Source organism: Tympanuchus pallidicinctus, unplaced genomic scaffold (assembly GCF_026119805.1).
Source record: "Tympanuchus pallidicinctus isolate F22 unplaced genomic scaffold, pur_lepc_1.0 scaffold22, whole genome shotgun sequence".
Lineage (NCBI taxonomy): Eukaryota > Metazoa > Chordata > Aves > Galliformes > Phasianidae > Tympanuchus > Tympanuchus pallidicinctus.
The window spans coordinates 1,655,391-1,667,090 of record NW_026294739.1 but is presented as its reverse complement, the minus strand read 5'-3'; the positions used below and the strand labels follow the sequence as shown (position 1 = coordinate 1,667,090).

At 43.2% G+C, this 11,700-nt stretch overlaps 1 long non-coding RNA gene across 1 annotated transcript in view; it reads right to left on the bottom strand.

Annotated features, from left to right (window-relative positions):
• Positions 1-1,627: 1,627 nt before the first annotated feature.
• Positions 1,628-11,700, bottom strand: part of LOC128081878 (uncharacterized) — a 36,795-nt gene continuing 26,722 nt past the window's right edge. Inside the window, exons 4-5 of the long non-coding RNA XR_008207436.1 lie at positions 7,993-11,186; positions 1,628-1,801 (exon numbers count right to left, since the gene is read on the bottom strand). This is a non-coding gene — a long non-coding RNA (uncharacterized LOC128081878). The remainder of the gene's footprint in view (positions 1,802-7,992; positions 11,187-11,700) is intronic.

Sequence of the window (11,700 nt, the reverse complement as noted above, 5' to 3'; positions counted from 1 at the left end):
CTAATTCATGGAATTCAGTAACGGAGGAAAGGCGTTTTGTCTTGTAACTAGATCTTTGTAGCAAGAAGAAAGCTTAAAAGTTAGGTTACCTTTTAATTTAGCAGAGCTTTCACTGGATTACAGCTTTGAAAATCTGTTTGGAAACTAGCGATAGCACTATTGTGCTAACGAAAGCACTACAGTTTCACAGAGCTCATTTCATAGTTGTGGCCATTACGTTCTTATGCTTACTAGCCTAAGAAGAACGATCCACTTATCCATCCCCTAAAATCACCACTTTGTTACAGAAGAGAGGAAGAAAATACAGAAATGAGGCCTGAGAAGGTGAAGCTCATGCAGCCTGGAAGGGCTTCGTGCTCACCGAAGCACAGGACTATACAGAGTCTTAAACAAATCCCTGTATTTTCTTACACCACATCTCTTTTGAAAGCAAATATTTCCAAAGGTAAGACAAAGATTCCTTCCCTCCTATGCCATCTGGCTACACTGGGAGGGCTGTTTTATGATTACCATAAAGCGCGAGCTCAAGTAATAAGCTTTCTAATGGGGCTTTTTGATTATGTCAATACTTTGATGGAATCTGAGGAGTGAGAGGGCAAGGGTCAGTTTGCTATTTGGTAAATCCAGGAATTTACTCATTAAAAAAAAGAGCTTTATGTTTACCAAGTCAAATATTTGAAAATTAGAAAATACCAGAAAGAAAGCTTGTTTGTATAATCTAAATTGCCCTTTTTTTTTTTCCTGTGAAAAACAGAATATTGAATTACATCGTGACATGTGTACTTTTTGCCACCAGGCCCCATTCTGTACAGTACACAGAGCAGACAATGCCTGCTGAACAAGTAGCTGTAATAGTTTTAATCTTCATTGTTCGGTGTGTGCTGAGCAGCCTTACTTACTGAATACAACTGAAAATTTCAAAAAGGCCTTTTTATTTCTCTTTTCAGATCGAAATGGAAGTAATCTCTCGTTTTCAAGTTGCAAAGTATTTGTATGAATGAAGCAAATATAGCTTCACCTTGTCATCTTAGATGACGGGACGTTATCTGCATTACAGAAGGGATCTCAGAAATGTACAAATTAAGTTAAAATGTATCACATAATTTTTAACATCCCATCTGCTATGACAGAGACCCTCTTTTAGGAACAATTTTTGCATCACAAACATATTCTCTGGTAATATTAGTACAATTGTTAGGGCTTATTACCTAAAGGTAATCAGTTCAAACAGCAGTTTTTGCATTTGATAAGCCTTGAAGTGTTGAAGCATTTGATTTCTCAGCCTTACTAACATTTTTCATTTGGCATGTGTACAGCATCACTGAAAGTCTCTTATTGACAGGATGCTACTAAACATATACTGTAGAGAACAAATAATACGAAACGAGGCCTCACTGCAAAGTGTTTTTGGTGTTTTCATCCAAAAGTTGAAAATGTCCTTCGCTGCTGTTCTACTCTGCCTCAGCATTAGAGTGCTGCTCTTCTCCGAGGAAGCTGTAGGAGCTATGAAAGTGAACATGTGCCTTGTAATGCCTTGAGACATTAGGCAAAGGCTTTGTACAAATGCTTGCCCCCAGCATGCCACTGTTCAGGAATCACACTTAAACTTCTGCTGTTTGAAGAAGGAAACTAACAAACAAACAGACAAACAAATCCTAGCCTCAAAGGTCTAGACAAAACACGAATGAACTAAACTGCACTGGCACAGGTTGCCCAAGGAGGCTGTGGATGCCCCAGCCCTGCAGGCATTCAAGGCCAGGCTGGATGTGGCTCTGGGCAGCCTGGGCTGCTGGTTGGTGACCTGCACACAGCAGGGGTTTGGAACTGATGAGCACTGTGCTCCTTTGCAACCCAGGCCGTTCTGTGATTCTATGATACACAGTAGTTGAGTAGACACATGCAGTTGTTCCCAATCTTCAGCCTCCTCTCCTGAACATCTTCTATGCGTTTGTGGGTTTCACAGCCCAGATACCCACTAGCAGTTATTAACAGTATCCATAACATCAGCACCAAGAGAGCATTAGTAATATTGGCCATTTTACGTTAACTCTTGAGAATGCAATCTTCAAGAACTTATTTCTTATTCTCAGAATTTTGCAGGAATACTTGAAATCATTGTCCTTATATTATTCAATGAGACTCTAGGTCAACAGCTACAAAAAAAGGTGAAAATTACTATGCTGTAGCAAGGTCATGGTGAAGTAACATCCAGAAGCAAAAAAATCGCTTCACACACAGCATAGATTATGAACCAGCTGCCCAGCAGTGTATAAGTCATCCACCCAAATCCAAACCCAGAAGTAAAGCTCTAATGCTCTGCCTTTCAGATGGAACAAGGTCAGTGATCTCTCTCAATCTGCATCTCACTCAACCTCAACTCTCTCGTACTGAACACTAAAGAAAATCATTTCCAAGAGATTGTAGGCACTAAGAGAATAAAATATGAGCCTAGCATGCCAAATCCCATTAAGACTATACATTCAGAGGGTCAGACTTCCTTTCCCTGGAAAATGTGATACTAAAGAGTTAGTGCCCACTCTATAAGAAAGAGGGAAGACTCTGTACAACAAACCATCCCACATCTAATTCTGCTTCCACTTGGTGCAGGTTTGTGAGTTCAGCAGTCACAAAGACTGCTCTGGTGCTCAAAAACTCACAATTCACAAAAATAGATCATAGACATTTGTTAAATAAAAAATGTGATTGAAAAGCTGGAGCTCATCAATTCTGGAATGCTAGACAGATCCGTGTATTATTAGGATAGTTAGGAAAACTTGAGAGAATTTGGATGTTTTAATACATTACATCAACTGTCATTACTGCGAGTGTTGGTATTTTAGTTTGGGAGCTGACAAAGATTTTTAAGAGCTTTTTTTCATATGAACATATTTCTAGCAAAGTGTATGTCTGGAAAAGATTCTCGCTGTCCTTGAAACAATCAGTGAATGAATATAATTTTACAAAGTAAAAGAGGAATACACTTGTAATTCTGAGTACAGAAACGAGAGCAAAGCCACAGGAATTCTGCAACGTGGTTATGTTTTTCCCTTGAGCAAGTAATTTCACTTAATTCTTATTTTTCTGTTGACAAAAAGGGAATCGCTTACTTCAAAAACATGCTGCAAGGATTATCTGGAAGAAACGCTAAGACAATTATTGAGGTAAATACCATCAGTGTGTAGTAAAAAGTCCTCGTGGTGGAGAGTGCTCTGCAGACCTCGGCAATCTTGAAACTGAAGATTCAGCATTGCTAATGTAGTGAGACTGGAAAGGTCATTACACTGCAAAGCTGGCATTATTTTCATATTTGGCATAAGGAAAGATTGCCTCTATTGCACATTTGCCTAGATGAGTATTGATTTGGCCTCTCTGATTACGAATGGAACCTAAACTGATTACAAAATAATTAAGAGTAAATCTGCATGAAAGGGTCTATTTTTTTCCTTCTCGGCCCGTTAACTTGATGTGGCATGAATGAGTTTGATTGCAAGTTTGCCGCTGACTTGCAAAAGCAGGCACCGAGGCCAGAAGTTGTCACTGCTGATTGAACTACAAACGGTGACAATAAAAGTCTCTACTCACACTGTTTCTCAAGTACGAAAATCTCTGCCATCACTAGTTCCTTAGAGAAATACCAAAAAAAAATAGGAATGGCTTCTTAAGGAAATACTCCCTTATTACATCTGGCCTTTGCCTTGAAGCTGTGCTGCTTAGTGTAGTTCTGTTAATCCCTGTAATGGCTTGCTTAACGCCTGGGTTTGCACAGATTTGCAGACCACATTCCCAAATTCACCCCCTGCTCCCCATATTTCCCCTGGATTTGCCACGCTGTCAGAGTTTCCCAACCCTCTCTTTCACATCTTCTATCTGCAGTTGTACGACATGCTGGCTACACCGGGGCTCAGTCATCATCTGACTGCTGTATGTATCAGAAAGACAGGAACATGTGTATATAGAGATAAGAACATGTGTGTACGTATCTCTATCTAACAGTATATATCAGAATATTTAATTTTCTATTTAAGACTATGCATCTCAGAATGGTAGAATTCGAGCTAAGTGGGAAGCCTGCGTCTTTCTGATAGGCAGCTAAAGATCTTTCACAGAACTTGTAGGAACTTCATGTCTTTGAAAATGCTGCTTATCTTGTTGGCTGCACAAGTTGGCTGCCCTTCCACAAAAGGCAGGAGCGGTGGGACGGCGTAAAGGAACAGCCCAGCGTTAGAAATGGTGGCACAGGCACAGCCAACATAGGTGGCTTTTTCTGATGTCAGGTCTCACAACAGACACAAGCCCAGACAGAATGTTGTGTATCAAGGCGGTGTTGCAGGTTCCACTTTGCACTGGGCCATAAATGGCACCATGAGATGTTTGCCACCAGTTTGTCCTTTGGCTTGAAGGGCAGCAAAGCCACTACTGCTAACAAGTGAGAGTAGGAGTTCCTGTGTTGCTATGTGAAGGCAGCAGTGGCAGCCAGCTCTGAGTCCTTTCCCTTCATCCCTCATCCTCCCTTTATGAGAGGTGCCTTGCAAGGAGGACTTCTGTGCTTCCAATTCTTTCAAGGTCTGAAGGATAAGTTTAGGTGGCCGGTGAGACAGGTAATGCCTGTGCCTTAGTTCTGCCTCAGACATCACCTTCTATCTTACAGAATAGTGATCAGTGATCTTGCTTGGCATCATTCAGTTTTTTACCCTGTGTTTTCACCGTATGGCAGTAAGAACTTTTAGATGCTCTGAAAAACAGGGAACACTTCAAACTGGTTCCCTGAACAGGTTGACCCCATCTGCTGCAGTAAGGCAGGATATGGCCCCCACATGTCACATGTTTTCCTATGTAGCCAAGGAAGAAGGCTCTCACATTTCACATGTTTGGTATTGCAAAGTATTTGTAGATTAAGAACACTTTATAATTACCATTTGTTGCAGCTTTGTGTACCAGTGATGTTTACGCTGTGACGAAAGACCTTTCTTCCTACTTGATTAAAAAGACATTTGCTCCATGGGAAGGATTAAATGCGATGTACTTGGAGAAGAAAACAAGCCAGCACTGGATGCAATGTGTACTTGGGGTGCCTGAAGAAGAAAGGCCAAGATTTCTTGAAGATACTGTAGTCCAAACAACTACTGGCAAATACCCTTTGGGCCAATGCTTCTGTAGATCTTATGGGGCATTCAAGAAAAAACAATAATCCTTATTGCTGCCAGTGGCTTAGAATGGTAGCTCACAGAAAACGAGGGAAAGAGAAGGAGTGCAGTGGGGAAATAGGAGTGACAGGAAACATTTTTGTGTGATCTAGGTGCAGTAGACTTGAATTCAAGATTTAATTTTTCCTCTGAGCACAGAGAGGAAAGGAAGCTTAGATGGAAAGAAAGCACAGTCACATAATGAGTTACTGTTTAATGATAATGGGAGTACTGCAGTGCATGTTCCGTAAATCAAATATTCTCCAATTAAACAAAAACATTTCATTCCTCCTTCCACCAAAGCCTGGAAAGCAGACAAGGAAAGCAGAGCTTGGCCTATTCCAAAAGTAGAACTGGATCTAGAGAGTGTGTGTAACCTGGAACCCCAGTTCATAGGATGGATCAGTCAATGGAATGCAGTCAGGCTGCTGGCCCAAGAAGTTGCAATGAAAAGCTTCTCTTGGCCTTTTAGGTTGTCTGCATTTAAAACCCACAGATGACACATCCCTCCCTTTTAAATTGATGATGGTTCGCTTCAGTGATTTCAAACCTATGTCGAAGTGTTCTGCTCCTGTCATGGGGTTTTCCCCTCGGCTGCAAGGCGAGCGTTCTTATCTGAGTGGCGATTGTAAAGATGCAAAAAGACAACTACACAAAGATGGTTTTATTTAAAGACATAAAGGAATAAATCGTATTTTAATTGCTTCTACAAGAGGAGCTCAAGTAGGCCGACTCCATTTTTCAAACACAAGTAATTGTAGTGCCGTCCTGCCACGTTGCAGTGTGATTCTTGTGCTCATCTGGAATGTATTTGCTACAAAAATGTCATTGAAATGGCAAAAGACAAAACAGAAAAAAAAAACTGCACACTTCTCAGGCGTGAAACTTCAAGCTTTAATTATTTTAAGCTTAAACAACGATCCTTTTGCTCCACCTCTCAGGATGGTGTCACATTTCCTTTTGCCTGTGTTGAAGACACAAAAATACTTGGGATATGCTGCTGGGAGGCCTTGCAGTATTGGTGACCTCTGCACTGGGATCCGTTTCCAAATGTTTGGTTGTATCAGAAGAGTTAAGCCATTTTGCTAAATTTTGCTTGTTTCTTTAAGCTACATTCACCAACAATCAATAGGGAGGAATTAAAATGCAAACAATTTACAAGGAACTTTTTGATATATCTGACATTGAGGTTTGTTTGGTTTATCTATCACTCTTTTTTCTTTGTGAGTATTGAGATAAATCTTGGCTGGCATCTGTTAATCTATAACATGGATTCAAGTTTCATGTGTGAAGCAGAGGCATACACAGCACTTATGAAAAAGGAAATTAAGAAAAAAAAATAGACAACACTGCAGCTATTGGAAAAAGCTGTGAAAGTCATTAGCCCAAATTCTCAGAGAGGCAGAAAGCTGTAGGGTTGTTGTCTGGATGATGCTCACAGCTTTGCGGACTTTATTCTTGGGAAGGTGCTTTTGTTTTGGCAGAGGGTTCGGCCTGGGCTCGGATGAGCGTCACGTCAAAGGGTTTCTGTAAGGCACCCGTAAGGTACCAGACTGAAGTAGTTGACAAGTGTGGAACAGTGATCCTGGCCTACTTCTGCAGCCTTCTTCCAGGGACATCCTCTGTGGAGCAGCATCCGCTTTCTCGAGGCAGCCAGCTACACTTGTCAGCTGTTCTGTATACCATCACCCACATGATGCCTCATGCTCAGCTTAGGGCTTTTAGCAATAAGCAGAACACTGAACTGAAGGCCACGCACAGAGATCTATTTACTTCTGTCCTAATAAGACAAATATAAAATTAGACAGTGATAGGACAAGGGAGAAATGGTTTTGAGCTCAAGTAGGAAAGGCTAGATTGCATGTCAGGGGGAAGTTCCTTACAGTGAGAGTGGTGAGGTGCTGGAACAGCTGCCCAGAGCAGCTGTGAATGCCCCGTCCCTGGAGGTGATCAAGGCCAGGATGGATGGAGCCCTGGGCAGCCTGGTCTGCTGCCAGATCTGGAGTTAGTGGCCCTGTCTGTGGCAGGGGCTTGGAATTGATGATCCCTGAGTCCCTTCCAACCCAAGGCATTCTATGATTCAATGATACTACGATTTGGTACTGAAGTTACCTTCCACAGTTAAGTACAAAACACCAACATGAAGCACTTGGTCTTATTTTCTCTCCAACCAGAGCACAGTTTCTTTGATGGCAGTTCTGTATGTCTGTTCTGCCTGATCCCTACAGACACTCAGAAGCATTTGTGAATCCCAGTGTGGGATTCCACGATAGGAGGTAAACAGCTTTGTGTGTGCTGAGCAGTGAAAATTGGCAGCAGGCACTGTCTGAGGAGCCAAGAAACTAAATGTTTCATAGCTACCTATTCTTCTTCCTGCTTATCTTAAAGACTTCCAGGGACTTGGGATGCTCTGCAGTGTATGTGATTAACTCGAAGTCCCAAACCCAGCATTTGAAGGGGAAAATGTTCCAACTGCTTACATGCCCTTTCATCACTCTGACAGTTCATGTATTTCCTACAGAGCCCAGCAGGTGCTCAGAAAAACACAGAACTCCATTAGCTGACCATACCTGCTGGTATTTTTTAAACAAGGGGTGGCTTACACGGTCTCTTGAAATCAACCTCTGGGGGAATGGTTTTAAACTGAGGCAGGGGAGGTTTAGGTTGGATATTAGGAGTGAGTTTTTCAGCCAGAGGGTGGTGAGGCTCTGGCACAGGTTGCCCAAGGAGGCTGTGGATGCCCCATCCCTGCAGGCATTCAAGGCCAGGCTGATGTGGCTCTGGGCAGCCTGGGCTGCTGGTTGGTGACCTGCACACAGCAGGGGGTTGGAACTGATGAGCACTGTGCTCCTTTGCAACCCAGGCCATTCTGTGATTCTACGATACTGCTCCCTTGGTATCTAAGCAGAGGTGGAGGTTCATAAACTGCCTTAGACATTCAAAGTTGTAGCACAAGTTAACAGAACTTGAATAAATCTTGTTACTATAGCTGTTACAGGGGGAGTAGCTCTAAATGTTGAAGTGGCCAAGGGCAACAGCAAATGCTCAAGAAGTTGACAAAGGCTCCAGGAAGTGATACTGGTATCTTGGTGCGATGCTATCTTTCATTTCGGTAATGGACACGTGCTGCCTCCACACTAGGAAACAACATGGCCTCTTGTGGTTAAGGAAGGTAACGAAAGGATGCTATGTTATCAGAAGCAAATTCTAGCTCAGGGAGAGGACAGCCCCATTCCTCTGTTGCTTCCAAAATACAATGCTGACTGCTCCATCCCCAAACACTTTCTGGAAAGCTGTTCTCCCCAAAGACTTCTAGTGAAGGTCCATACAATGTTTGCATCCACGTTCTGAACCAAAGATAGTGTGTATGTTTTTCATCCATGCTGCACAGAAATGAACTCCGCTTATTTACAAAGAGTTAGAATGAATGACGGAACTGATCTAATTCTGTAATAGACATCTCAATCACAATTGTCTCTTAGTCACCATCTTGACAGAGAAGAGTCTGCATTGTCACTCTCTGCCAACCACATCCATATCACGCTTTTTAAATTGGTGGCCTCAGTGATCCTTCTCTACCCTCATCTTAGCTGAGAGATGTGGGACAGCTGAGCCATGACACTCAGAAAGGTGTGGAAGCCTTTCTTCCAGCACTCCTGGCTGCTCAGAAGAGCAGTCTGGTCACACTGCACAGTGAGCAATGGGGCTGGGAGCTGAAGCAGGAATGCTGTCAGGAGTGGCCACACAGCTGGGAGTCCTGTGTGTGCATTTCCCTCTTGGCTAAAGGCTGACTTTTGCTTTTGGATGGATTTTACACCCCTCTGATATTTACAGATTGCCCAGCATACATTGGTTTCTGACTGTTCTACCGTGCCCAGACCTACATGATATGCTGTTTAAATACAAGACCTTGGGTTGGAAATCTGCCCTCTGTGTACCGAGAGAGCAGCACAGCAGGACGTGGACATGCAGAGAACTGCTCTGTGCCCTGAGCCCCCAAAGTCACACAGGGCTCCAGCACAGACCAGACATCTCTGTTTCCACCCAGTTTAAATGAGTCTGGAGAGCAGACACATGGGGCATCTGGGGATCCCATTCTGCCAGCTCCTCCCGGTGGTGAAAAAGAAGTAAAGCACAACGCAGCTGGCTGTTATCTTGACATTTTGCTCCAGGGAGAACTTAATCAACTCTGCTTCCCTCAGACTTTCCTGGCACTATCTGAACCACCCGAGCAGCCCCTTCACCTGCTAGCTCTGAGCATGGCCTCAGACTGGCAAACAAGGGATGCTTGAGATGTAATTGAATTAAAAACACGGGTGGTGGATGGATGGATGGCTAGAGATGTTCCCAACCTTAGCATCCTTTGACTCCTTTTGACTACCACGTTTGGCAGCTCAACAACAAAAACAAACTCTTTCTCCAGGCTGATGGCTTTCGTGGTCAAAAGCTAGAAGAGCACCCACCACCTCCTGCGTGGATTGAAGAGCACAGTCCATAGAAGAGTGTGCAGCTCAGCTCCACACACAGGCAGCAATTCCATGTCCCAGAGGCCACAGTGAACCATGCACAGGGGAACGCTGCAATCAGCAATGAAAAGCCTCTTAGATATGATGGCTTCTAGCACTTTTCACAGTAGATTTAGAAATCACTCTGCTTTGAAACCACTGGCAGCCTCATCCACAGCGCAACTAAGAGGAAAGCACTGTCTGCTTTGCCTTGATCCATCTCTAACCTGGCTTCTGAATTTGTAAGGAGTGAATGCCATCTAGTTCTCATAGAAGTGACCTCAGAGTAGAGTTATACGTTTACAAGAGAGGAATTTATTTCCTTACAGAGATTTGAAAAGATTCCTATTAGCTCAAAGTGTCATATTTGCACACTTGTCTTATCCCACCAGTGAGGAGAGGGAAGCAGTGTCTCTGCAACTCCCTGAGAGGAGGCTGTGAACAGGTAGGAGTTGATCTCTTCTTCTGGATGACAGCAATAGGATGAGATGTGATGTCTTCAAGCTGTACCAGGGAGGTTCAGGTTGGGTATTAGGAAACATTTCTTCTCCAAAAGAGCAGTAATGCATTGGCCCAGGCTGCCCAGGGAGGTGAGGAAGTCACCATCTCTGGAGGTGTTCAAGAACTGGGGAGATGTGGCACCGAGGGACATAATTAGTGGCATGGGAGGGAGAGTTGGTGGTTGGACTAGGTCATCTTCATGGTCTTTTCCAACCTTTAGGTTTTTGTGATTCTATTTCGTAATGGAAACTTATCCCCAAGCAGTACTTCCTTAGGTGGAGGAGAGATGTTTCTGGGCTGATTCCTCTGATTCCTTTTCTTTCATTCTTGGGGCAAGGACATAGCTATCCCATCAGGGAGACCTTGCTGGGAGTGGGCATGGTCTGATGGTTGGACTAGATGATCTTAGTGCTCTTTTCTAACCTATGAGCTTAAGAGACTTCCTTTCACTTTAAGGGCCCAAAATAAAGACCAGGGCTTGAACTCTTCACGCTGAGAGTGAGCAGAGGCAGTAAGGGGCAAAAAATGCCAAAATCACAACAGTGCTGAAATGAAGTGGGACACAATGCCTCCTGGTAGAACTTCTCATTTACTTGTGGGGAGGAGTGGCTGAACACATTGGAGAGAACTTTAATTTTTTTTTTTTTTTTTTTTTGCAAGACAATGAAAACACGCTTCCAACTGCACTCATTTTATACTTCACATCAGAGCATTTCCTGGGGCTCTTGCCAACCTTTCCTTTATTTCACTTCCTCTTCTTCAACCAATAAATCATCACGAATCCCATCTCCATTTCTATGTCCATTACTGCAGCTCCTCTCAGCCCAGCGGAAGGTCTGTGCTATGAAGTCGTAGATACCTCTACGCTGTGCTCTCTTATTTTGGAAATAAAATTTCCAATTGATTTTGAAAACATCTGCCTGGAGCACGAAAGACTGGTTGACACACAGCATGTCCTATAGCAGTGTCCTGGCAGAGATGTTCTCAGATAATGTCCCTTCATTAGGACAGTGCAGGAAAAAAAAAAAAAAGGAATAAAAATTACAAATGATAAGGTAAAAATCATTGCATTTTCCATACATAGACTATACTTTGCTACTGATTTAACTTTACATTTCAAGTCAATGTCCCAAGGAATGGAGAATGTCAGAAAAGAATGAATGCAGGTAGCAAGAGGTGATCACCAAAACTTATGGTAGCGATCACAACTTTAAGTTCTCTGTGGCAGTGCAGCACACCAGAACAACATCTTATGGGTAGTACCTCCTCCTAGGGATGATTCATTACAATTCCATGACTCCCAGCCTGCTAAAATTGCCCAGTGAGGCTGTGGATGCCCTCTCCCTGGGAGCACTCCAGGCCAGGCTGCATGGGACTGTGAGCAACTTGGGCTATGGGAGGTGTCCCTGCCTACAGCAGGGGTTGGAACCAGGAGATCTGAAAGGTCCTTCCAACCCAAAGCATCCTATGCCTCTATGATTTAATATTTGAATAAACTAGAACATCCAGCC